This window comes from Ornithorhynchus anatinus, chromosome 5 (genome assembly GCF_004115215.2).
Source record: "Ornithorhynchus anatinus isolate Pmale09 chromosome 5, mOrnAna1.pri.v4, whole genome shotgun sequence".
Classification (NCBI taxonomy): domain Eukaryota; kingdom Metazoa; phylum Chordata; class Mammalia; order Monotremata; family Ornithorhynchidae; genus Ornithorhynchus; species Ornithorhynchus anatinus.
In genome coordinates, this window is record NC_041732.1 from 54,910,592 (window position 1) to 54,937,773 (window position 27,182).

General features: G+C 44.2%; 1 protein-coding gene and 1 non-coding gene across 5 annotated transcripts in view; one reads left to right on the forward strand and one right to left on the reverse strand.

The window, feature by feature from the left end:
* The window catches only part of FAM189A1 (family with sequence similarity 189 member A1), a 345,715-nt gene that overhangs the window by 287,893 nt on the left and 30,640 nt on the right, over positions 1-27,182 (reverse strand). The gene's annotated exons all lie outside the window — the stretch shown is intronic.
* LOC114812450 lies at positions 5,499-5,638 on the forward strand. Its single transcript, XR_003760102.1, has one exon. It is a non-coding gene; the product is annotated as a small nucleolar RNA SNORA7 (small nucleolar RNA).

A 27,182-nucleotide genomic window follows, 5' to 3' on the forward strand; every position in this document is an offset into this window, starting at 1 on the left:
TTGATAAGCACTTACAGTGTGCAGCACACTCTACTAAGCACTAGGAGAGACTATACAGATGGGAAGTGGACATGGTTCCTGTCCTTCAGCTGGCTCACGATCTAAGCGCATAAGTGGAGGGAAGAGCTGGAGACAGACACCACAATTATTATTATCATTATTAGTGTTCAGAATGAATCATTATTATTATACAGAGTCACTGTAGACAGCACCAGTCAATCGCATTTATTGAGTGCTTACTGCACGCACCCCCATCCTTTCTGTCTCACAAGCCTGTAACCTTAGTGTTATCCTAAACTCACTTCTCTCATTCAACCCACATATTCAATCTGTCACTAAATCCTGTCGGTTCAACCTTCACAACATCGCTAAAATCCACTCTTTCCTTTCCATCCAAACTGCTACTACGCTAATTCAAGGACTTAATCTATCCCTCCTTGATTAATGTATCAATCTCCTTGCTGACCTCCCAGCCTCCTGTCATTCCCCACTCCAGTCCATACTTCACTCTGCTGCCCAGATCATTTTTCTACAAAAATATTCAGGCCAGGTTTCCCTACTCCTCAAGAAAGGCCGGTGGTTGTCCATCCACCTCCGCATCAAACAAAAACTCCTCACCACAGGCTTTAAAACACTCAATCACTTTGCCCCCTCCTACCTCACTTCACTACTCTCCCACCACACTTAAGCTGGCACAGTTCGCTCCTCTAATGCTAACCTTCTCACTGTACCTCCAGTTCTAGTAATTGTGGTGGGTGGATGATGTGGGCTTTGAAGGAAGAGAAGGAATGTAAGGGATGAAGGGGGTAGGATGTGTGAAAACGGCATTGAAGGGCAAGAAAAAAGCCAATTTCTTCCAATTTCCCCATGAGTCAAGGGGAGTGGGAGGAGCAGATGAGGCCCCTCACAAGTGCATCCTGTGCACAGCGTTATGCTGGGCTCTTCAGGAATATACAAAATAAGTCAAAAGGCAGGAGCTCTGATTTCCGGGAGTTTATAATCAAATTGGGTACATTATGCCATGGTTGTGAATATGATAGCAGGAGCCAAACACTGGGGCGAATACAAGATAAACAGACTGGATATGGTCCCTGTTCCACAAGGGTCTCACAATCTCGGTAGATAAGGAGAAAAGATTTTTTTTCCACTCTTTTAATGAAGTCTAATCCCAGAACTGACAGAGCAAATGGCAGACAACAGAGTCCAGCTCCCTAAGAGGAATGCATATTCCTTCTGAATGCATTGAATATACCAAAAATAAATAGCGATACTTCAGCAGGTTTGAAGTCTTACACAATGGCAGCATTTCCTGCCAAAGAAAGATGCCTTCCTTTCTGATCTTTGGCCAGTTCTGGTCTAAAATTTACTATCTCAGTGTTGTACCAATCTTATCCAAGGCTACGCATTGAACAATATCCGGAAAAACTGGAAAAAAATATTCTATTTTCTTTTTACCCAAAGCTCTGTGAGAAGCACTTAACTTTCAAGTGGTCTGAGAAAAAAAATCTACAGCTGACTCCCACAGAGGGAGTTATTACAAAAACAAGCTGGTCGGCAAAAAGAAAAGATGACCAAACAGGGTAAGGAGAAGGAAAAAGAGATGAAGGAAAGCAGGAGAGACAAATGATTAAAAAAAAAAAAAAGGCTATTATCATTACCTTTCGTGTAGAAAAAGTGGAGGAGAAAATATCTGAACATAAGGATGAGCACATACAGTGGTTTTTTTTTTTTTTTTTTTTTAGAGATTATTGGAAGAAAACCCAAATGTCTCTAGAGATTTCTTACGTCATACATTCATAAATGTCTAATTTTAGTCATGGAAAACATTTAAACTCCTAAATTCATTTTTTGCTTTCTATATTTGAAAGGATATAAAATGCAAAAATTGACATCAAAAATACAGTTGCATTTTTCTCAGCTCTGTGAATTCCTCCATCTAAGCTGTTAATATTTAGTATTCCTATTCATGTTCATCTCTATTAATGTGATGTGTAGTCAACTGCACAGGAATTTTAATAACACTGAAAAAAATTATACAGGTCTGAAACAAATTTCACATCATTTAGTAATCTAAGCATCTATCTGTCTCCAATTCCCCTACTGCATTACCCCTTTATATTCCTCACTGCAGTGTTAAGATCTAGAAGAAGCAGCGTGGCCTAGTGGAAAACGCATGGCCTTGGGAGCCAAAGGACCTGGGTCTAATTTCAGCTTCACCTCTTGCCTTCTCTGTGACCTTAGACAAGTCACTTCACTTCTCTGTGCATTAGTTTCCTCAACTGCAAAGTGGGAATTCAAGACCTGTCCTTCCTCCTATTTTGACTGCAAACCCCATGTGGGACAGGGACTGTATTCGGTCAGATTAACTTGTATCAACCCCACTGCTTAAAAACAATGCTTGATATACAGAAAACACTTCAATACCCTTCAACAACATCTGCTTGAACAATTTTGTGTCTCGCTATGCTTATTATTAATCAATGGTATTTACTATGGGCTCACTGTGTGCAGAAGACTGTACTAAGCACTTCAGAGAGTACAACAGAGTTGTAAAGATGCTCCCTGGGCACAAGGATCTTCTAAGTCTTATACATTCCAAAATAACTCTGAGAATATTCCATTTTTAAAAATCATTTATTGTGGAAAAAAATGATATCACTCTCCATTAATCACATATTTGGAAATATATTAACTGCTGAAGAACCTGGCCAAAAAACAAGCTACACCAATTCCAACTATAAACCATCTAAAAACAATCTGTCACTTCCTAATTTTTTGATGAATTTTCTGAAAACTTCTCTACACCTAAACAAAAAAACACTTTCCAACAAGGTTGCCGGTAAATTAACAACTCTTCAAACTATCTTTCAATGGCTGTCTCAAGAAAAGCAGCATGGCCTAGTGAATAGAGTCCAAGTTTAGGAATCAGAAGAACCTGGGTTCTAATCCCAGCTCTACCACTTGTCTGCTGTGTGACCTTGGTCAAATCACTTAACTTCTTGTGTCTCAGTTACTTCATCTGTAAAATGGGGATTAAATCCTACTTTTTTCTTAGTCTGTGAGTCCCATGTGGGACAGGGACTGCCCAATGGGACTTTTTGTATCTACCCCAAGATTTAATACAGTGTTTATTTATAGAGTAAGTGCATAACAAGTAACATAAAAACAATTAAAGCACATATGATGTAAAACAAAATTAAATCCACATTGACCCACTGCTTAGTTCCAAGGATTGTATATTTCTGATCTTCCATTGTTTATAAATGTTTATAAGTATAATAGAATCAAAAACTAGCCCTTTTTTCTACTCATTGTTTCTAATCACTGATTAAGGCATTTCTTTTTGATTACAATTCCATAAGACAGATTCATCCTAATCTTAAATGTGTGGTTAACAGGCAATTTGTTTTTCCCACTCTCTCTGGTCTAATTTAGTTTAACTATTAAATGTGCCCATTCATTTACATTCTTTAACAATAATCGGTAATGACTTCTAAGTCATTACTTTAGTTTAAGATAGAGCTGTTTTAAAGGATTTCAGAATGTGCCCCCCTTCTTGCAGGTCCAACATTGTACACTAAAGAACTTATGGGAATGGTTCATTGTGGGACCCTTTAAGGTGCTGATTATCTTATGATTAGCCAAAGGTCAGAGTGATCATTCAGTCAATCAATGGCATTAGCACTGTGCTACACAGTTGGGAGAGGACAAAGCAATAAAGTTGGAAGACACGATCTCAGTCCTTGAGTTTACAATCTAGTGGGGAAAGCAACAATAAAACAAATTACAGACAGGGAAGCAACAGAGTATAAGCATCTTGACCTAAATTCTCGGGGTGTATGGGTAGGGTATCAAAGTGCTTAAGCGGCATGGATTTAACTGCATAGGTGATGTTACATGGAGAGAGAATAATCAGTGGTATTTATTGAGTGCTTACTAAGTGTAGAACACTGTACTGAGCTCTTGGGAAAGTATGAATACGATGGCGATATGAGTCTAAGAAAAGCTTCCTGGAGGAGATATGATTTTAATAGGACTTAGAAGATGGGGAGAGTGGTGGCCTGTCAGCTATGAAGGGGGAGTTTCAGGCAGGAGGGAGGTCATGAGCAAGGGGATGATAGAAAGGAGATCGAGGCACAATAAGCACGTTTGTGTTGAAGGAACAGTGTGCAGGCTGAGTTGTAGTGGGAGAGGAGTGAGGATAGGGAGGCTTTAAGGCACTCAATCAACTATCCCCCTCCTGCCTTACCCCACTGATCTCCTACAACCCAGCCCACACACTTCTCTCCTCTATCACCAGCATACTCACTGTACATCCATCTTCTCTACCTCACCGCTCACCCACTGCCCAGGTCCTCGGTCTGGCCTGGAACTTCCTGCCTCTTGGTATCCAACAGGGCACCGCTCTCCCCCACCTTCAAAATTATACTTCTTCCATGAAGCCATTCCTAAGCTCTCATTTCCCCTATCCATCTCCGGTCTGCGTTCCATATACACGTAGATCTGTACCCCCTAAGCACTTGCTATTCTCCCCGCACTCAGCCCCACAGCACTTAAGGTACACATCCTTGCACTCCACACTTCCTCTCTCTGCAACTCATTTTAATGTCTGTCACCCATTCTAGACTGTAAGACCCTAGTGGGCAGGGACTGTCAACCAACTCTATTGTATTGCACTTTCACAACTGCTTACTACAGTGCTCCACACATAGTAAGTGTTCAATAAATGCCGGCTGACTGACAGAAGAGAGAGACCTAAGGGTGAAGAATTTGTTGGGGAGATGAATGTGTAGCCACTGGTGGTCTCTGAGGAGTGGGGAGATGTGCTCAGGGCAATTGTTTTAGAAAAATAATCCAGGCAGCAGAATGAAGAATGTTCCGGAGAGGGGAGAGGCGGGAGGCAGGGAGGTCAGTGAGGAGGTTAATGCGTAGCTGAGGTGGGGTTCAAGTGCTTGGACCAGTGTGGTAGCTAGAGAGGCCAGGGGGGATTCTAGAGATGATGTGAAAGTAGAACTGACTATTTGGTGCCTGAATGAATATGTGAGTTGAATGAGAGAGATGAGCCGTGAATAATGCCGAGATTATGGACTTGAGAGACAGGGAGGACGGCGGTGGTGTCCAGGTGAATGTAGAGGAGAGGGGAGGGTTTGAGTGGGAAGGTGAGGAGTTTTGTTTTGGATACACTAAGTTTGGGTCCCAATCAGGTCCTCTGACCTTCCACTAGGTCACTCTGCTTCAGTTTTACAGAATGTCAAATACAAAATAATGGTTCCGAATGTCATCAGTTTTAATATACATACTACAAAAAATAATGCTGGGTACAAATTGGAGAAGCTTACTCCAGATGCAAAAATATATACTATATTGCTCCATGTTGGATTTGGGATTCTCAATTTGAATTTTAGATTTTCTACTGGAACTGATGGAGACTGCAACATGTCCTAATACTTTACCTACAAGATACTATTTTCGAAAATTATACTAGTAACTAATAGTTCCATCTCTCAGGGTCGCATCTAGAGAGTTTCCAATACTCTCTACCAGTCTCGACTACGGGAGGGAGAGTCAAGCAGAGGTATATCCATTCCATTCCTAGCTTGGGCAGTGGCTAGTGAGTGGAAGGCCATCTGCTACAAGTCAAAACTCACCTGTGCTGGGCAGCAGCGGCAGGGGAGACAGTCGAGGGTGGAGACTCGAGTTAACTGCGCGGAAAGAGGCAATGGTAAATTGCTTCCGTATTTTCACCAAGAAAACTTTACGGCTACACTACCGGAACGACTGCAGGTGGAGGTGGGGCTCTCTGGGAGAGATGTGTCCATGGTATCGCTATGGGTCGGACACGACTCGACAGCATAAGATAACAACAACAACCAATAGTTCATATCAAGCATTCTGATCTCAAGTCTCCCAAATCATTTATCTAACACTACAAATATAGTTACGCTTGGAAACATGGCTTTAGTACCTTTTTTATGGTATTTCTTAAGCACTTACTAGGTGGCAAACACAGTTCTAAAGACTAGGGTATGTTCAAGTTAATTACGTTGGACACAGTTCCCATCCCACTTAGGGCTCAAAATCTGACTAGGAAGATAAGGTTAACTGAGGCACAGAGAAGTTAAATGATTTGCCCAAGGTCACACAGGAAGCAAATCAGCAGAGCCCGGTTTAGAACACAGGTACTCTGGCTCCCCAGACCTAGGCTCTTTCGACTAGGAACCGCCGCTTCTCATCTTGGGAATTAGGGTTATCCACGGCCCATTCAAGGTTATGCAGAGTCAGCTGATGCATTTGGATTGAGTGAGGTTTATCTACAAAGTACAAAATGTAATGCTCAACACAGAATGACACAGTCTCTGAAAAAAGGATATTAAGCACACTGAAATTAAGTCTAGAACCTTGCACAATCATGGCTACAAATACTACGGTAGAATATAGTTTAAAGTCAGACAAACAATTTGAGATTAAAAAAAATCAGACACTGAATAAGCAGCATAGCTCAGGGGAAAGAGCCCGGGCTTGGGAGTCAGAGGTCATGGGTTTGAATCCCGGCTCTGCCACTTGTCAGCTTTGTGACTGTGGGCAAGTCACTTCACTTCTCTGTGCCTCAGCTACCTCATCTGTAAAATGGGGATGAAGACTGTGAGTCTCACGTGGGACAACCTGATTACCCTGTATCTACCCCAGCACTTAGAACAGTGCTCCACGCAGAGTAAACACTTAAATACCAACATTATTCTTATTAAAGAATCCTGGTAGCATCTGAAAACAACAAAAGCCAACTTTCCTCCTTTAACACCCACAACGTCTGGTGTCATTAAGATCTTACCATTAATCAAATATATATTCCCAGGTATACAGAGAAGAATTTAATACCCCAAAAGTAATTCTGGAAAAATAATATAGTTGATAAAAGCCACAATGAGTTCTAATGTTCTATATTCTACCAACCAATGGATTGTAAAAGATCAGCTCAGTCTTTGCATTTTGTTTTGGAACAGGTTTCATTATAGGTCTAATTTGGATTTAATATGATATCTGATGATCATATTGCCTGAATTCACTGTTTTGCTAATTCCATCTTCACTCTTCTTAAAATTTTAATTAGGAGGAGATTTGGTGAATATTTTTTTTCCATCATTGCTGAATAGTGACTGCAAAAATGTGTAGGAAGACGACAAGAGTAACACTGGGATAAATACCATGTCCCTCGAGACCATAAACACACACCTTCATATGGAAGCTACATAATGTTGGAACCATGGAACTTCATAGGCAGTTATAATATGCTCTTCGTATTTCTTTTCTTTTACCTTTAGAGGGAAAGGAAATACTAGTGATTGACTTTTTAGACAAATCATAAAGGAGACTCAATACCTCAGAAGCAGTAACAGGGCTGACATGCAAAGATTCAAATCAAATCTTCAACATTTTAATAATTAGATATTGCTCATACTTTAAAATCACTGAACACAAATATTAGGGTGAAACTAAGTGATAATTTTACATTTCATTATACTTATCAATTTTCACTAATAACAATTAAATTAAATTAACTTTTTATAGGCTGTAAATATGCCCTGCACACAGTGGATACAACTATATTAATTAAAAAAAAAAAGGAGAGTTTGAACGGCTTTAAGGCTGTAACTAACAACGTAAGTGGCACGACCTGAACTATTCTATCCTAGTCGATGACTGACCTGCCCAAACTTTGCACAGGGACTATGATGTCTTAATTTGAATGAGTTTCATGGCGTAGTGGAAAGCAGTATGGCATAGCGATAGAGCCCAGGCCTGGGAGTCAGAAGGTCATGGGTTCTAATCCCAGATCTGCCACTTGTCTGCTGTGACCTTGGGTAAATCACTTCACTACTCTGTGTTTCAGTTACCTCATCTGTAAAAAATGGGGATTAAGAGTGTGAGTCCAGTGTGGGACAGGGGCTGTGTCGAACCTGATTAACCTGTACTACCCCAGTACTTGGAACAGTGCTTGGCACATAGTAAGTACTTAACAAGTACCATAATTATCATTATTGTGTGATGGGAAGTTAGAAATTGAAGGCTCATGGAACCCCCCAGAACTAGGTGGGAATTACTGCACATATACAGCTCTGCTTACTATTACGAGAAGGCATTATCCAACTTAAAACTGACCTTTAAAGGAGAGGAACGGTGACATCAGAAGATCCTTGAACATAGTGGTTTGAGACTTGACTCACGGAAGGATTTAATATTTTCTCCCCACTGGAACAGCATTTGGTAAATGTCTCTATTTTAGTACACAAATATTATCCTGGAGTTCTTTAGTAAAGCATTTTTATGAGATTCCTAACTTGTGTGTGTTTCATTGCCTACATCAGTTCTCTGCATTCAGATGAAGAAATAAATGTGAGTTACTGCAACTGCTCAGCTCCAATGGGTTTACATGGTACCGATCCAAAACCCATCTCTCACCTCTACTTTGAGTGAATGAGGTTATTTCTCTCGTTTCTATTCAGTACTCGGAGAAATAGCCTGACCCAGCATTATGTATTATCCTTCTCTCTACACCTCTTTGGGGAATATTGATGTTTTTAAACAATCATTCCAATCCTTTTCTGCATAATAATAATAATGATGATGGTATCTGTTCAGCCCTATGTGCCAAAGCAATGTACTAAGTGCTGGGGTAGATACAAGGTAATCGGGTTGTCCCACATGAGGCTCACAGTCTTCATCCCCATTTTACAGATAAGGGAACTGAGGCACAGAGAAGTTAGGTGACTTGCCCAAGATCACACAGTAGACAAGTGGCAGAGGTGGAATTAGAACCCGTGACTTCTGACTCCCATGCCCGTGCTCTTTCCACTGAGCCCATGTTGACCTACACATACTCTGTCACACACACAAACACACACAAGCAGGTGGAGGGACCAACTTCATTCATTCAGTTGGATTTATTGAGCGCTCACTGTGAAAAGAGCACTGTACTAAGTGCTCAGGAGAGTACAATATAACAATAAACAGACACATTCCCCTTCCCACAATGAGTTTACAGTCTCGTCCCACTGAGGACTGAAACAGGGAACGGTCCACTAATTCTACTGCATTGCCCTCTCTCAAGCGCTTAGTATACTGCTCTGCACAGCGTAAGCACTCAAACACCATTGATCGACTGGGGAACGTAGAGTTTTCTTCATTCTAAAGTTCGGCCAGGCGATAAGACTGCAATCTGGCAATCCAACTGCTTCTGGGTGAAACATCATGGGGGGCAGCAACAAGACACCTAAGTTACACTTTTTTAAGAGTGCTCAGTCTAAGCCAAGTGGTGCCCAAGTGTATAGGAGCTTCGTAAGGAATGTAATGGCGCTAGAACAAAATGTGGGCCATAAGGGAAGCCCCCCCCCCCACCGCCGGCACCAGAGAAATGCTCTAGGCTCACGGGTTTTATTGGACTTTTATGTGCTGTCATTATCTTACTTTGCATGCACATACAGTGTTGTCAAATCAATCATGGGCATGCAGCATAACATGACAACATCCTGGGGAAGTGTGGAGAGGGTGAATTTTTCCCTGATTCAGGGAGGCCAAATGCTTGTAGACTGTGAGCTCATTGTTGGGTAGGGTTTGTCTCTATCTGTTGCCGAACTGTACTTTCCAAGTGCTTAGTACAGTGCTCTGCACACATTCATTCATTCAATAGTATTTATTGAGCGCTTACTATGTGCAGAGCACTGTACTAAGCGCTTGGAATGAACAAGTCGGCAACAGATACAGTCCCTGCCGTTTGACGGGCTTACAGTCTAATCGGCTCTTAAATACGATTGAATGAATGAATAAAGCCAGTCCTGTTTAAAAGGTAGCTAGCACCTTCCGTCCCCCTCTTTGCACTTTAAGTGCTGAATTTGACATTAGTGAAATAAATTTGATTTTTTTTGCTCTCGTGTTACAAAAACCACTTAAAGCAAATCTTAGTTTTAACTGATGAATCCCTGTTGAATAATATTTTTCTACTTCTCTTTTTCTGTCAGAAGTCAACCTTCATAAAAAGCTAGCCTTCTGGAGGACTTCCAGAACTCCAAACATCACTAGAATTACAACTCTCTCAAGTTCATTGACCCCGTCAACTAGAAAAGCCTCATACTTTTTTCTGTGCAGAATTCTGAAACTTTGTGATTCCATAAACTGAAGGTATAAATTCAGTTAAATAACTCAAATGTTATTTGTCGATTACTTTGCATTCTATTTATTTTTCCCAGAGAACTGGCACTGGCTGCCTTAGGAAATTTTCATCCATATCTCTAAATTCTGTTTTCCTGTTGGTTCTTTAGATGTATATCTTCGACTTCTTTATTCTCAGTTAAATTATGACACTTGCAACTGGGGCCTCAATGGTCATTAGTTTTTTGTATTGATCTCAAAGATCCTTTGATAAATCTGACATTTCAGCCATTGTTTATGAAAGAAGAAGAATTTCTAGGTCAGACGAATGATTTTCTCCATCTGTGACAAGGACAAAAACAATGTGATGGTTTCCTTCCAGGAAATCCGCCTAGTTAATCAATCAATAGTATTTACTGATCACTTACACTGTGCAAAGCACCGCATTAAGTGCTTGGGAAAGTACAATATAATACAGATGGTAGGCGTGACCCCTCCCTACAGGGATCTATAGGGGGAGAGAGACATTAAAAACAATTACAGATAGGGGAAATAGATGAATCAATAATAATGTTGGTATTTGTTAAGCGCTTACTATGTGCCGAGCACTGATCTAAGCACTGGGGTAGATACCAGGGAATTAGGTTGTCCCACGTGGGGCTCACAGTCTTCATCCCCATTTTACAGATGAGGTAACTGAGGCACCAAGAAGTTAAGTGACTTGCCCAAAGTCACACAGCTGACAAATGGCCGAGCCGGGATTTGAACCCATGACCTCTGACTCCAAAGCCTGTGCTCTTTCCACTGAGCCACGCCACTTCAGTACTTATTGAGCACTTACTGTGTGCAGAGTTCTGTACCAAGTACTTGGGAGAATACACTACAGAGTTGATTCAGCTGCATCTGAGCACTTACTGTGTGCAGAGCACTGTCTTAAGCATTTGGGAAAGTACAAAACAACAACGAACAGTGACATTCCCGGACCTCAACGAGCTCACAGTCTAGATAAGCAGTTAGAGATACTGTGTGGCTTAGTGGAAAGAGCCCGGGCTTGGCAGTCAGAGAACATGGGTTCTAATCTGTGCTCCGCCACTTATCAGCTGTGTGACCTTGGGCGAGTCACTTAACTTCGCTATTCCTCAGTTACCTCATCTGTAAAATGGGAATAAGACTGTGAGCCCCACGTGGGTCAACCTGATTACCTTCTATCTACCCCGGTGCTTAGAAAAGTGCTTGGCACATAGTAAGCGCTTAAATACTACAACTACTATTATTATTAGAGTGGGGGAGACAGACATCAATACAAATAAATAAAATTACAGGTATGTTACATAAGTGCTTTGGGGTTGGGAGCAGGGAAGAGCAAAGGGATAAGAGTTGGTAGACCCGTTCCCTGACCACAATAAGCTTACAGTTGAGAAACAGATGGGCATTAATATAAATTTCAGAACAATCCCATTTTGGGAGTGCTTACTATATGCAGACCATTGTACTAAGTGCTTGGGAGAGCACAATACAACATAATTGGCAGACATGCTCCCTGTCCACAATGAGCGCACATAAATGTTGTGAGGCTGAGGGAGGAGTGAATCAAGAGTGCAAATCCAAGTGCAAGGGAGACCCAGAAGGAAGTGGGAGGAGACTGATTTTAGGAGGGTTTTGAAGACTGGGAGAGTGGCTGACTGTCAGATAGGAATGGGGAAGGAATTTGAGGTCAAGGTGCTAGCCCAGGGAGAGAAAACTGAGGTACAGAGAATAGGGTGGCAGTAGAGGAGCGGAGTATGTGAACTGGGTTGTAGTGAGGTAATCAGCAAGGTGAGATCAAGCTTTGAGTGCCTTAAATCTGATGGTCAGGAGTTTCCATTTGATGTTTTGAAGCAGCACGGCCTAGTGGAAAGAGTCCGGGGCCTGGGAGTCAGAGGAACTGGCTCTTAATTCTGGGTCTGTCAGTTGCCTGCTGTGTGACCTTGGGTAAGTGATTTAACTTTTCTGTGCCTCAGTTTCTTCATCTGTAAAATGGGTATTCAGTGCCTGTTCTCCCTCTGTATGCCACATTTGGGACAGAAGTCTGAGTCCAACCTAATTAACTTGTATCCACTTGAACACTTAGAATTGTGCTCATCACACAGCACACACTTCGATATAATAACAACGTGGAGCTGGATGTGCAACCCCTGGAGGTTTCTGAGAAGCAGGGAGATATGGACTTAAGGGTTCTACAGAAGAATGATCTGGGAGGCAGAGTGAGGTATGGAATGGAGAGGAAAGAGAGTGGAGGCAGGGAGGTCAGAGAGGAGGCTGATGCAGTAGTCAAGGTGGGAAATAAGTGCTGGATCGGCAGCGTAGCCGTTTGGATGGAAAGGGAAGAGAGGATTCTAGAGATGTTGCCAAGGTAGAACCGACAGAATTTCTGTGACATACTGAATGTGTGGGTTGAATGAGAGAGGTGAGTAAAGGATAATGCCAAACATATGGACCTATGAGGCAGGGAGGATTGTAAAGTTATTTACAGTGATAGGATGGCCGCCCACTCAACTCCGCATCAAACTACTCACCATTGGCTCCAAAGCACTCAATCGGCTCGTCAAACCCTATCGTACCTCACTAATCTCCTACTCCAGCCCAGCCCGCACACTCCGCTCCTCTAGCGCCAGTTTACTCGCTGTGCCCCGATCTCGTCTACTCACCACCGACCCTTTTCCCACAACCTCCCCCCAGGCTGGAACTCCCTCCTGTTCCATATACACCAGACCACTGCTCTCTCCACATTAAAAGCATTACTAAAGTCACATTTCCTCCAAGACGGCTTCCCCGATTAAACCCTGTTTTCCCCGGCTCGCTCTCCCATCTGAGTCATCTGTGCGCCTCAATTTGTGACCTTTGGACACTGGATATCCTCCCCGCCGCCAACCCCTCAGCACTTATGTACCTATCTTAAATAAATACTATAAATTACTTATTTACTCTTATTAATGTCTGTCTCCCCCTCTAGACTGTAAGCTCATTACAGGTAGGGAACATGTCTGCTAATTCTATTGTACTTTTCTCTCCCAAGCACTTAGTACAGTGTTCTGCACATAAGCACTCAATAAGATTGATTGATTAAACACTATTTTCACGGAACCAATTAGGATTACAATCAAGGCATATTAGTGTTTACACATTTTAAGTCACCTCAATGTTTTAAAAAAATTCGTATGGTATCCACATCAGAGTCTAGTTTGCATATTTTTCATCATATGCTCTAGTTGGTGTGACTGCAGTAATTAATGATCTCCACAGAGCATAACACAACTTCATATGCCCACAGTTGAAAAAATAGCTTTGGACATCAAGGGTTTTTCTTTAAAACTGTTATTAGTGGTTTTGATAGTTTCTACAGAGGATGGTCTTCCATAGAAAAGATTTTAAAATGTTTTACATGCAAAGGACTAAAGTCTCCATTTGAATTATTGCTTGAAAACCAGGCCTATTTTCCCTTTCTCTGAATGCGCACTGAGTAGAATTCAGCAGGATGGCCCCACCTGTTGCCCAGGTGAGGCTTTTCAAGTATTTAATCTTCCTTGCTCTTCCCTCCCTCCTGCATACCCCTACTCAATTCATCCTCCTCTAAGCTTTGGAACCATTCATTCGCTCAGTCATATTCATTGAGCGCTTACTGGGTGCAGAGCATTGTACTAAGCGCTTGGAAAGTACAATTCAGCAACAAGTAGAGACAATCCCTGCCCACAATGGGCTCACAGTCTAGAAAGGGGGAGATGGGAATCCCAACAAATAAATGGGCATCAATAGCATCAATATAAATAGAATTATAGATATTATACACACCATTAATATAAATTGACCAGAGAAGCAGTGTGGCCTAGTGGATCCAGCATGGGCCTGGGAGTCAGAGGACCTGGGTTCTAATTCCAGCTCCGCCACTTGTCTGTGTGACCTTGGGCAAGTCACTTCACTGGGCCTCAGTTTCCTCACCTGTAAAATGGGGATTAAGACTGTGAACTCCATGTGGGACAAGGACTGTGTCCAACCTGATTAGCTTGTATCTACCCCAGCGCTTGGTACAGTTCTGGCACACAGTAAGTGCTTAATAGCCATAAAAACCCTCCATGCTCCACTACTCATTCATTTGATCGTATTTATTGAGCACTTACTGTGTGCAAAGCACTGTTTTAAGCACTTGGAAGAGCAGTCCCTCTACCCACCCTATATCTCAAGACCCTAAATTCCTCTTGCCCCCACAGTTTCTCTGAATTTCCTCCCTGGCCTAGCTATCCCCACATTCTAGAAAAGCAAAGCCGCCCAGATTTTGTTTTTTTAATTAAAAGCTTGTCATGCCATAACCACGCTGACCTTTCCTTCTGTGTGGATCCTTGTGGTTCCCCCATGTGGAACACCTAAAGGCCACAAATGATGAGGGCAGGGCCAAGAGGCCTGGGAGGGGACTGCCACTGCCCTTATCCCCCGTCCTCATGCCAGTCATGTGAAAGGTTGGCCTCCACTACCGTTTTATAGCCCTCCAACTCAGAACAAGGCTCCCACTGTCCCCAAAATGGCAATCTCCTAAAAGCCATGCTGTTCATTCTGATTACTTCTTTGTCTTTCCAGATACTGTTGGTTAGAGTGTTGCATATATGTATAATTCGGTGACACAATCAAGTTACTTTTGCCACGGAAAACCTTTTATGCGTACAAAATCCCGAGGGTAAGGGGAGAGGCACAAGGTGGGAGGGAGATGGGTACATAATCACGTTTTCCTTCAGGCTGATTACCGGGGTCCATAGCATTGTGCTGACTCTACTAAACGATTCATAATCATTTGAGAGATCTGTGTTTAAACCTCGAGAGCTGTGTCTTCCGGATACAGTGGTCACTCGATGGCTAGCTCGAAGACTTAATGATCCTCACAGCCCGTTGGGCTGGAGGTTTCCCAGAGGACCAGATGCATATTATGACTCTGGCTTCCAGATCGCAATCGATCAATGGAATTTGAGCACTTACCTCTCACTGCAACCTCAAGTACAGCAGCACAGAATAAACTGGACAGGACTGAGTTAACTCCAAAGCCCTGCTTTACTCTGATGATGATTCTTCCACAAATAACTGCACGAGGAACGCGCTTTCCAAAGTTAAACGTGTAACATTTTGGCAACCTTAACATCTCTTTTGAAACGATCACGTTTGTGACACCTCGTCACGACCGCTACTAAGTTTTGATCTACAATATGCTATTTTCCACCATCCTTTCCTTCAACATAATTGTGCGATTAAATGGATTCAACACTGTGATTTTAGATAGACACACACATCTTTGGACTGTAAGTTTGTTGTGGGCAGGGAACACATCTACTAACTCTGTTGTATCATACGCTCCCGAGTGACAGGGAATGCATCTGTTCTATTGCTATACTGTACTCTCCCAAACTCTTAGTACAGTGCTCTGCACATAGTAAACACTCAATATAACTGAAAAATGCTTAATACAGTGCTCTGCATGCAGTAAATACCACTGGTCAATGTATACGCATACATGGGTTTGCCTGTCCTATCACAGTCCTCTAATGATATACCCCAAATCGAGTCATGTGTTCCTTCTACATCTTCCAATGTGAGTTACGCTCTAATGGAAGACTTGCGAAGCACGGCACAACTCCAAGTGCAATCTTGTACAACAAAGCCTTCAAAATAATATATTAAATGGGAATGTCGGTTTATATCTATGAAAAATATCTGGCTGATGTGAGCTGCAAAGACCCCAGTGGCTGCTGAAGCAACTAACGGGCAACCCCCCGCTGAAGCAACTACCGGGCAACCGCCTGCCGACCTCTGATATCACATTCAGGTCCCTCTGGCCATAAATGGGCTTCGTTTGCAAAATTTCCTCATGCACTTTGCAAAGTGCTGAACGCTAGCTTCTTTACTCCGATGATGTACCCACTGACCCAGCAGGGATGAGAGAGTGCGAGACTTTTGTGATTTGAGATGCAGAGACTGTAAGCTCGTTGTGGGCAGGGGACGTGATTATCAACTCTGTTATTCTGTACTCTCCCAAGCGCTAAGTACTGTGCTTTGCGTAAAGTAAGCACTCAATAAATACCACTGATTGAGAGGCACTGTACAAACCACTAGCATTACAATCAATTCCTCCCTACAGGTTCTCGGCCCCCAAATCTCCATGTCTGGACCGAGGCTCTTCCATGGTTCGTGATGGTGACTCCTACTTTCCTGAAACGATCCTTAATGCAGAAAGACAACTAGAGAAGAAAAATATTTGGTCCCTGCATTTGAAGCTAAAAATAGCCATTTCTTCTAGGAATGGAATAATAATCTTCATTAGTAAACATTTTGATTCAAATACAATCTGGGTGACTTGGGCTCTTTCTGTACCATCGCTATTTAGTATGCTATCAGAAGAATGCTCCTAATTCTATCCCAAACACATTGTGAAAACACGCTTTATGGCACAACAGGACCCAGTTGACCCCTAAACATAGATGAAGGTGAGACATATGAATGCCACCAGAGAGTTGCCCTGTATCCCTATCCTTACGTTGATCCACGTCCCTGGATTTAGTGGCCCGCTGTAAACATTTGACTTATTGAGCCAGTGGACTAGTGCTGATGTTTATATGTGGTTCCTGTCTTTCCCCAGCCCCCATCAGTCTGTACAACTATTTGCCACACTTTGTCCACATCAAGAGAATTCCGCACACTGACGTATTTGTCACTTGCAGGGCCCGTTGCTGCTTTTGAGACAATCTCGAGCACCCATTCATCCCTACAGCCCTGTTCAAGGTGAGCAAATCTTCATGAGTACTGCCTGCCAAGCAGGTGTGAGGCTACTTGGATCTCCTAAAAATCCACCACCATATCATATTGTCAGAGACTGGCCCTTAATAGATTGTTTAAAATAATAATAATAATAATAATGTTGGTATTTGTTAAGCGCTTACTATGTGCAAAGCACTGTTCTAAGCACTGGGGTAGATACAGGGTAATCAGATTGTCCCACGTGAGGTTCACAGTTAATCCCCATTTTACAGATGAGGTAACTGAGGCACAGAGAAGTTAAGTGACTTGCCCACAGTCACAGAGCTGACAAGTGGCAGAGCCGGGATTAGAACCCATGACCTCTGACTCCCAAGCCCGGGCTCTTTCCACTGAGCCACGCTGCTTCTCTAAAAGATCCTCCCTGTCTGGTTGCATTGCTTCCATTCAGTTCCCAATGGAGCAACTAATTTGGAAAAATCCCAGGCAGCCTTCGGCATTTTTCTTGTCCGCTTCCTTTTGAAATGAAAGAGGATTTGTAAATTTTCAGTAATCTGTCTCCAGGCAAGGACCTTCATTGCCTACTGCCTGGCTTATTAAGTGCCCTCCAAGAAGCCCCCTCAACCTTTCCCCAGGGATTCCCACTTTAGGGAGAGCTGAATTACTCTCTTACTTCTGGTCTGACTGGCATTCTTCCCCACTTGGCTTCCTCCCCCACCCCACTTCCTGTTCCCTAGCATAGTCAGCTGGTAAATTTTAACAGAAGAAAGCCCTTGTTAGGGTAATCACCACTCTGAAGAGGCGACTAAGTCAGCCGGTGAAAGTTAGTCAGTCTTACTGATCATTTAGACAAAATATGACTCCCCAGTCACAGAGCACTTAGGAATCCTGCAAGATTCATCTTCTCACATGCCCTGCTCCGTGATGTTGTGTTATTATGAGCACTGCCTTAAAGCCGGCGAACTGACTGTTCCAGTACCTTATTGACTGTGATGCTGCCTTGCTATTTGAGGAATATGGTTCACTGATGACAGTGAAACTGCTCTCCAAGACAAATGTGCCTGCCGTGATGGGTCCAGGTTTCAGCCAGAGATGATGGATGCCATTACAGAAAGGCCTTCAATTTGGAATGAACCTGGCCATCCCATTGTAGCCTGTAGACTGTAAACTCTTTGTAGGCAGGGAACATGCCTACCAACTCAGTTGTACCATACTCTCCCAGGTGCTTAGTACAGTGCTCTGTATCATTCATTCATTCATATTTATTGAGTACTTACCGTGTGAAAAGCACTGCACTAATTGCTTGGGAGAGTGCAATACAACAACGAGACACATTCCCTGACCAAAATGAGCTCCCAGACAAGAGGGGGAGATAAACATTAACGTCTTGTCTTAGGCTGTCGAGTCGTCTTCGACCCATAGCGATGCCATGGGCACCTCTCTCCCAGAACGCCCCACCTCCATCTGCAATCTTTCTGGTAGTGTATCCACACAGTTTTCTTGGTAAAAATACACAAGTGGTTTACTATTGCCTACTTCCGCGCAGTCAACTTGAGTCTCCACCCTCGGCTCTCTCCCATGCCACTGCTGCCCAGCACAGGGGAGTTTGGACTTGTAGCAGATTGCTTTCTACTCGCTAGTCACTGCCCAAGCTAGGAATGGAATGGGTATGCCTCTGCTTGACCCTCCCTCCCATAGCCGAAAATGGTAGAGTACTGGAAACTCTTCAACTGCGGTCTTGAGAGGGAGACGTTAATATACCCAAATAAATTACTTACAGATATATACATAAATGCTGTGGGGATGAGAGGGAGGATGAATGAAGGGAGCAAGTCAGGGCAATGCAGAAGGGAGAGGGAGAAGAGGAGAAGAGGGCTTAGTCAGGGAAGGCCTCTTGGAGGAGATGTGCCTTCAATGAGGATTTGAAGTGGGGGAGAGCAATTATATGTCCGATAGGAAGAGGGAAGGTGTTCCAGGCCAGAGGTAGGTTGTGGTCGAGTGGTAGGAGTGAAGATAAATGAGATCGAGGTAAAGTGAGAAGGTTAGCATTAGAGGAACAAAGTGTGTGGGGTGGGTTGCAGCAGGAGACCGGTGAGGAAGCAGTGGGACTCAATAAATACCACTAACAGCCAAATTTTGCTGTTATGCTATCAGAGGGCATGCTGATTTTCTTGATTTATATTTTGTCTCTACATTTGAGGACTGTGTATTGCCCAAGGAGTGGCATTTGGTATCAGCATTCACCTCTGTGATGCCCATGTGGAAAAATGATGCTGTTTCCCTGGTTCCGCTTTACTGTCAATCCTGAACACAACGCTAACTCAGTGAAGCAGTTCAAAATCACCTGGGTTCCTTCCTATGGATGTGTCTCTGGGGCAGTAGTAGCAGTATCTATTAAGCACTTCCTTTTGCAGAGCACTGCACTAAGTGCTGGAAGGGAATACACAGGTGGAAATTAGACACCATCCCTGTCCCTCGGGGGCTCAATCACTTACTGTGCTTACTGTGTGCAGAGCACTGGGCTTGGGGGAGTACAACGTAAGAGTTGGCAGAAGAGATCCCCGTGCCCAAGGAGCGTACAGTCCAATCTAAGAACCTATACATTACAGGCATGACCATCAAAGGGATTTTCAGGTCACCGGGGGCTCGCTGAAGAGAGCTTTCCAGTGAAGCAGCATGGCCTAATGAATAGAGCCCAGGCCTGGGAGTCAGAAGGACCTGGGTTCTAATCCCAGCTTCACCTCTTGTCTGCTGTGTGACCTTGGGCAAGTCACTTCACCGGGCCTCAGTAAAACGGGGATTAAGCCCGGGAGCCCAGTGTGGGGCATGGACTGTGTCCAATCTGATTAGCTTGTACCTACCCCAGCGCTTAGAACAGTGTTTGACACACAGTCAGTGCTTAAACACCATCATCATCATCATCACCACCATCGGTGGAGTGGAGTGTTTTCTGACAGCAGCTTCCAGGTCCCTCATCCCATCCTCCCATACATCAGGGTAGATTGAACCTGAACCATGTAGCCCTGCTTCAGTCCTATAGGGATTGGGCAAAGTTCAGGCAGGGCATTTGAGGCTCTGTTCTAGCCTCATTCTCCCCTACCTATTGGCCACCTTGGAACACCTCCAGACCTTGTCTTCTTTTTTACCCCCCTGGCATTTGTTAAACACTTACTATGTGCCAGGAACTGTATTAAGCACTGGGGTACATACAGGTTAATCAGGTCGGGCACAGTCCCTGTCCCACATAAGGCTCATAGTCTTAATCCCCATTTTACAGATGAGGGAGTTGAGGCACAGAGAAGTTAAGTGATTTGTACAAGGTCACAGAAAAAACAAGTGTCTTTGCTGGGATGAGAATCCAGGTCCTTCTGACCTCCAGGTCCATGCTCTCTCCACTAAGTTATTCTGCTTCTTTGCAGACAGTACTTTTTTTTTTTTTACTTATGGTATTTGTTAAGCACTTACTCTCAGTTCTACTGCCTTTCAGATTGGGAAGCCCCCCCAAGGGAACAGAACCATGTCTACTTTCCACCTGTATTCTCTCCCCATGCTTAGTACAGTACTAATACTCCCAGACTGTTCTTTCTCTGTTACTTTCACTGACTCCTCTTGCCTCTTCTCCTTTCCTAACAGTGGGTGCATTTGAGACTCTGATCAGAGTCCTCTGCTCTCCTCCCATTACACTTACTCTCAAAGAGCTCATCGGTTCATATGGTTTCTACTATGACTTCTAGGTGGACGAATCCCAAATCCAGCTCTCTGACATCTTCCCCTCCGGTCCATTTCACATCTGCTTCCAGGAAATCTACACTTGAATGACCTGCCTGGACCTCGGACTCGCTAGGTCCGAAATCAACTGCCAGGTCCAGATGGTTCTTACTCCAAAACATTACCTGGAGCCTCCCCCTTCGCCTTCAGACAGTCACTATTCAGAATCAAACACTCCTCATACCCGCTTAGACCACTCATCAGCCTCCTCAAGGGTCTTCCTGCCTCCAGCCTCTACCCATTTCAGTCCATACTCCATGCTGTTGCCCAGATGTTCTTTCTGAAACACATCTCTGCTTCTCCAAATCCTCCAATGGCTAACCATTCCCAGGCTCAGCAAGCAAAACCAGCTCATTGGCAGCTTCAAGGCTCTCCACTGGCTTGCCTGGATTTAGGCATTGGCTCTCTTCACCCACTATTCTCCAATTCATGTTATATCTAAATGGGGTAATGACCACCCACATTATTGCAGAAAAACTGTACAGGCTTAACCCAAAACCTGACTACCCCATGATACACACAAGCCAGAGATGTGTGCAACAACATTTTTAACAAGTCCCAGGATATGTAAAGTTTGATGCTGCATCTGATCATTGCAGGTAAATCAATCCCCTCCCTACCCTCTATTTGCAGCTGCTTTTCAGGTTCCCTTCTCCCCACAACTCCCAAGGTGTTGCACTGTGGCTGTGGGGAGCCTTTAATACTAGTCCCTTTGTGGCCACTAATGACAGTGGCTGCTATTGGCAACCCACCACATCCTACTACTTTCCATTTGCTGGTTTGCATCTTTCCATCCCAATCTGGCCTACAAGGACTGAGGCAGCAATGGAGGGGGAGAGTGAGAGGATACAGTGGGAGGAGAAATGGCAGCATCCTGGGAGAGGGTCATCGCTCTCCCGGGTCCCATCCAAACCAGATCCATCCCTATTTTTGGCCAAAGATGCCATTAAGGCTAAAATCAGAGGTATCAAACAGCCCAGTTCAGCACATTGGTAGTGGGGAGAGAGGGGAAGGGATGTTCAAGAGGGGCTGGAGGAATCTGGAAAGAAGGTGGGAATAGGAGAAATCAGGATGAGAGGGGAAAAAAAACCCTGTTGTGGGATGAGGAAAGCCTTGCCAAAGGGGCTGGGCCCAGGGGATGGAACCAGAAGAAAGAGAGATCAGAGAACCTCAGCCAGAAGGTCCGAATTCCCCTCTGCCCCTCCCAGAGTGTTCAAACAGTGAGGAAAAGAGTGGCACCGCCAGTCCAGAGGCACATTCTGTGTGCCACAAGGCACAAGGGAGTGATTTATGTTAAACTGTGGGCTTTCATAATTTTGAGTGGATTCATTTCAGTGTCTCTGATAGAAAAATGTTAATATGATTTCATGCTTGGAATTTAGCCACGATTAAACCAATGGGAGATTAGTGATGTTTCGCATTACATCAACAGATCTCATTTTTCCAGCGGTACTGGAATGGATCCTAATTTGTAACACAGAAGTCCATGGGAAAAGTACCCCCAGTACAGCCATTCAAGATACAATCACAGTTTCGAGGACTCTAAGAGAGCAATATCTTAAGGACTGCCTTTGGCTTCATAAACCAGATTTGTTTCTGTTTGCCGTCTTATGTGAGACCCAGGATCAGTAAGCAGGAGGATGATAGGAAGAGCAAGTCCCCCTCCCTCGGCATTTGGTCTTCTTGCCACCTTCCTGACCCTCCTTTGAATTAATCTCTGTGGCTCAGTTACCTCATCTGTAAAATGGGGAGGAAGACTGTGAACCCCATGTGGGATAATCTGATCATCTTGTACCACCCCCCCTCGAGTGCTTAGAACAGTGCTTTGCGCATAGTAAGCGCTTAACAAAGGCCATCATTATTATTATTATTAATTCAGGAAAGGGGAATAGGGGCTTCTGGGAAAAGGTAGTTCCTGTACCCCATGCCTTCTAGCTAACGTGGAGTATGGCATGGGCTGGTTAAAAGATCATGGGGAGGAGTCAGGAGTCTTGGGTTCATTCATTCATTCAATAGTATTTATTGAGCGCTTACTATGTGCAGAGCACTGTACTAAGCGCTTGGGATGAACAAGTCGGCAACAGATAGAGACAGTCCCTGCCGTTAGACGGGCTTACAGTCTAATCGGGGGAGACGGACAGACAAGAACAATGGCACTAAACAGCGTCGAGGGGAAGAACATCTCATAAAAACCGATGGCAACTAAATAGAATCAAGGCGATGTACAATTCATTAACAAAATAAATAGGGTAACGAAAATATATACAGTTGAGCGGACGGGTACAGTGCTGTGGGGATGGGAAGGGAGAGGTGGAGGAGCAGAGGGAAAAGGGGAAAATGAGGCTTTAGCTGCGGAGAGGTAAAGGGGGGATGGCAGAGGGAGTAGAGGGGGAAGAGGAGCTCAGTCTGGGAAGGCCTCTTGGAGGAGGTGATTTTTAAGTAAGGTTTTGAAGAGGGAAAGAGAATCAGTTTGGCGGAGGTGAGGAGGGAGGGCGTTCCAGGACCGCGGGAGGACGTGACCCAGGGGTCGACGGCGGGAGAGGCGAGACCGAGGGACGGCGAGGAGGTGGGCGGCAGAGGAGCGGAGCGTGCAGGGTGGGTGGTAGAAAGAGAGAAGGGAGGAGAGGTAGGAAGGGGCAAGGTGATGGAGAGCCTCGAAGCCTAGAGTGAGGAGTTTTTGTTTGGAGCGGAGGTCGATAGGCAACCACTGGAGTTGTTTAAGAAGGGGAGTGACATGCCCAGATCGTTTCTGCAGGAAGATGAGCCGGGCAGCGGAGTGAAGAATAGACCGGAGCGGGGCGAGAGAGGAGGTAGGGAGGTCAGAGAGAAGGCTGACACAGTAGTCTAGCCGGGATATAACGAGAGCCCGTAATAGTAAGGTAGCCGTTTGGGTGGAGAGGAAAGGGCGGATCTTGGCGATATTGTAGAGGTGAAACCGGGGTTCTATTCTGGCTCTGCCAATGGCCTGCTGTGTGGTCTTGGACAAGCCACTCTGAGCCTCAGCTTCTTGTACTCGATTGACTGTACTGATTGAATTGTATACGATTGACTGAGTGACTAAAAAAAATCTACTCTCCTTTCTAGACTGTGAGCCTCGAATTGGATGAGGGTTGAGTCTGATCTGACTAGTACACATCTCCCCCAGCACACAGCATGAGATAAGCACTCAAATGCCACTGTTATTACTTCTATGGACTAGACTCTAAAGCTCAAAGTATCTTAAATTTATTTTGCTTTTTCCACTCTTCCCTCCCCAACCCCCTGTCCATTACTGAGTCCCTTGAAATTGTCTGTATCTTGTACCCTGGAAGTGACAGTCTCACTCAGCAAGAGTCTACAAACTGGATTGTGGCAACGGGAAAGTGATAATCAGGGTAAAGCCATTTCACTTTTTTGTATGTCCTTCTACGGGCCTAACCAAGGAAAGTGGGCAGCCAGGGAATCACAATCCCCCTGCTCCTGGGGGCAGGTGGAGGGCAGAGTGTGGGTTCTGTTGCTTTTGTCTTTCCCCACCCTACTCCTTCACTACCTACAAGTGTCACTTTGCAAAACCTCTGACCTGGATCCTACAGAGCCATGAGAAATCCTTGCCCAAAAAGTAGACGCTGATTCGTATCAGACTGACCAAGCGCAGAGTCAATAACACGGCACTGAGTGAGGATGATGAAGATGATAATAATAGTATTTACTGAGCACGTTCTATGTGCTCTATACTATACAGCACTATACTAAGACCTGCGGTAGATTACAAGATAATCAAGCCAAATACAGTTCCTGACCCATATGGGGCTCAGAATTTAAGTAGGAGGGATAACAGGTTTTGAATCTCCATTATGAAGAGGAGGAAACTGAAGCACAGAAAAGTTGAGTAACTTGCATGGGTGACAAAGTGGATGGGATCTGGGTCCCTCTTATTTGGGGGAGGTCTTTCCTCAAAGTGGTAATTGTCAGGGGGGTGGTATGATAGACGATTGCTTGGATTGGGCCTTTCATTCATTCATTCAGTAGTATTTATTGAGCGCTTACTATGTGCAGAGCACTGTACTAAGCGCTTGGAATGTACAATTTGGCAACAAATAGAGACAATCCCTGCCCACTGGTGGGCTTACAGCCTAATCGACTGTATCTTTCAAAGCTGTCCAGAGGTAGAAGTGATCAATGACACTCTACTGCTGCCTTTCCCTCAATATGGCGGGCTCTGATGTTCTTTCTGTTTTCTGGCTCAAGTCTCTTTAATTACGGAAGGATAACTGTGTAGTCTGTTGGGACTTTTGTTTCTCCATCATTCATTCAACCATATTTATTGAGTGCTTACTATGTGCAGAGCACTGTATTAATGCTTGGGAGAGTACAATACAACAACAAACAGATGCATTCCTTGCCCACGATGAGCTCACAGTCAAGAAGGGTAGACAGACACTAATATACATAAATAAATTACAAATATTTACATAAGTGCTGGGGAGGCTGGGAGGAAGGATGAATGAAGGGAGCAAATCAGGGTGGCACAGCGTGGGAGAAGACGAGAGGAGGGTTTAGTCAGGGAAGGTTCTTGGAGGAGATGTGCCTTCCATAAGGCTTTGAAGTGGGGGAGAGCAATTATCTGCCTGAAATGAGGAGAGAGGGTGTTCCAGGCCAGAAGCAGGATGTGAGTGAGGCGTCAGAAAGATAGAAGACATTGAGGTACTGTGAGAAGATAGGCATTAGAGGAACGAAGTGTGAGGGCTGAGCTGGGAGAGTAGCGAGGTGAGATAAGAGGGGACAAAGTAACTGACTGCTTTAAATCCAGTGTTTGATGCAGAGGTGGATGGGCAACCACTGGAGTTTCTTGAGGAGAAGGGAAACACAGTCTGAACATTTCTGAAGGAAATTGATCCAGGCAGCAGAGTGGAGTATGGATTGGATTGGGGACAGACAGGAAGCAGGGAGGTCAGCAAGGAGGCTGATAAAATAATCAAAGTGCAGGTATTAATGTGGTAACAGTTAGGACAGAGAGGAATGGACTGATTTTAGTGATGCTGTGAAGGTAGAATTACAGGATTTAGTGATGGCTTGAATATGTCGGTTGAATGAGAGAGGGAAGTCCAGGATAACACTGGGCTTGTGAGACAGGAAGGATGGTGGCACCATCAACAGTGATGGGAAAATGAGTGGAAAGACAGGGCTTGGATGGAAAGAGAAGAAGTATGGTTTAATAATAATTGTGGTATTTAAGCGCTTTCTATGTGCTAGGCACTATATTAAGTGCTGAGGTAGATACAAGAAAATCAGGTTGGACACAGTCCCTGTCCCACATGGCGCTCACAGTCTTACTCCCCATTTTCCAGATGAGGTAACAGGCACAGAGAAGTGAAGTGACTTGCCTAAGGTCACACAGCAGACAAATGGCGGAACTAGGATTAGAACTCATGACTTTCTGACTCCCAGGCCCAGGCTCTATCCCCTATGCCATGCTGCTTCCCTTAGCCAGATTAAGTTTGAGGTGGCGTGAGGACAGCCAAGTCGAGATGTCTTGAAGGCAGGAGGAGATGCAAGACTGCAGAGAGGGAGAGAGATCAGAGCTGAAGATACAGATTTGGGTATCATCATTCTCATGGCTTCAATTTTGTTTCTCCCATGGTTTTCACAAAAAACGAGCAAAGTCCCACCTTTACAAAGCCACTCAATCATATTTATTGAGAGCAGAGCACTTTATTAAGCACTTGAAGGGTACAATATAGCAGAGTTGATAGACGTATTCTCTGCCCACAGTAAGTTTACAGTCTAGGGAGGAGACAGACAAAATGTAAATAAATTAATTACAGATATATACATCAGTGCTATGAGCCTGGGGCGTTGGTGAATAAGGTTGCAAATCGAAGTGCAAACGTGATGCAGAAGTGAGTGGGAGAAGAGGAAATGAGGGCTTAGTCAGAGAAGGTCTCTTGGAGGAGATGTGCTTTTAATGGTAGACATGGTGCCTGTCCTCAAGGAGCGTAAAGTCTAGTGAGGGAGGCAGACACTAAAATAAATTACATATAAGGGAAACAGCAGAAATAAGGATAGTTATGTGGGCACTCTGGGGCTGCGGTGGGGGAGGGGGTGGATATATCATCTTACTAAATAGCTGAAGGCACAGTAGTGCCTAAGCTGTTGTGATCTCAAAAATATTTGCCCCCAAGGCTTCAGCTATCACTGCTAGTCAGATGATGCCCAAATCTACCTTGCTAGGCCTGATACTCTCCCCCTCTGCAATCCTGCATCTCATGCTGCAGAGAAGCAGCATGGCACAGTGAACAGAGCACAGACCTGGGAGTCAGAAAGTCATGGATTCTAATCCCGGCTCCGCCACTTGTCTGCTTTGTGACCTCAGGCAAGTCACTTAACTTCTCTGTGCCTCAGTTACCTCATCTATAAAATGAGGATTGAGACTGTGTAAGACAAGGAACTGTGTCCAACTCGATTTGCTTGTACCGACGCCAGCGCTCAGTACTGTGCCTGGCACATTATTTATTACGACTATA